A 1,263-nucleotide genomic window follows, 5' to 3' on the forward strand; every position below is an offset into this window, starting at 1 on the left:
AAATAAAAAGAAATAAAATGAAAAATGTGAATAGAAGGACGTTTCAAACTTTTTCCCATTTCATACTTGAACTTTAAAAGGTCATTCAAAATCAAAAGACCAACAGCTTGTAACTTTACTTGAACTTGAGCCCTTGGACATGACAATACTTGATACCTTCCCCCAAGCCAAAAAATTATTATAAAAAAGTATTAAAGTGTGCCAAGAATCAAATCATCTCCATGAATCAAATAATCTCCTGAATCAACTAACGTTAACACTATTCATTCCCAGTGTGTCGCCACTTATTGCCTAGATCCATGTAGTTTGAGCCAATTTGACAGCATCCAATCCAGTTTCAGGAGAGAACCATAAAGATTTAACGTTACATTACTGAGTTAAAAAAAATTATACCAAAGATAATTTTGTTATGATCAATGATCTGTTTGAACAGACAAGAGTATTCCCACCCTGATTTACTTTCATGTTCACCTAAAACAAGCAAACAAATTAGACACAGTAATGTACAGTATGAGAAAAAAGATCATGTTAACTACTCTAAACTAAAAAAAAGAGCATACTTACTCTGTAATTTATTATGACTCTGTTATTAAATGACATTTGGTGACGAGCGCATTAAGACTTGGAACTTGAGTGCAAACACTTAGTTATGACTTGTTTTTTTTCCATAGAGAAGGGGATGATAGGTCAGATTCGATCCCATGCCCACTTCAGCAAGGACTCAGCCTTTTCTGCTTTACCAGGTGAGCTATCCAGGTGCCCCGTTTAGTTTTTTTTTATGTAACATATTCCCATAATACATTGGGTATTTTCCCATTTTCACTTATTGTAGTATAGCTTAATGTTCCTTCAGTAGGCCTATTTGAAATAGTGGTGGTAATTAAATGTCAGCCATTGTATCAGAAGCTGAGTTCATTAATTTAAAAGTAAAATTATCTGTAACCCTGCTCTAGTTACTTTGGCTTTACCACTGTTCAAGTGTCAGTTTTTTCTGCATGCTAGCCTTTGGAAATGAAAAATCAAACCTGGCCAAAATACAAACTTGTGATTTTCAATCTGATCATCTGATCAAGCTGAAAGCAATGGATACAAACATGCTGAAATTTATGATTGTCACAAGGGCCAGCTGGTCACATGCCACAACTTGCCAGCAGCAGAAATTGCAAATGTGCCTCATGACTGTACTTATGTAATAAAATATAGATAGATAGATACTTTATTTATCCTGAGGGAAATTCAAGACACTGTATATAAGCACATGTA

The sequence above is a fragment of the Morone saxatilis genome, unplaced genomic scaffold, assembly GCF_004916995.1.
Source record: "Morone saxatilis isolate NCDOM2014 unplaced genomic scaffold, NCSU_SB_2.0 Contig8, whole genome shotgun sequence".
Lineage (NCBI taxonomy): Eukaryota > Metazoa > Chordata > Actinopteri > Moronidae > Morone > Morone saxatilis.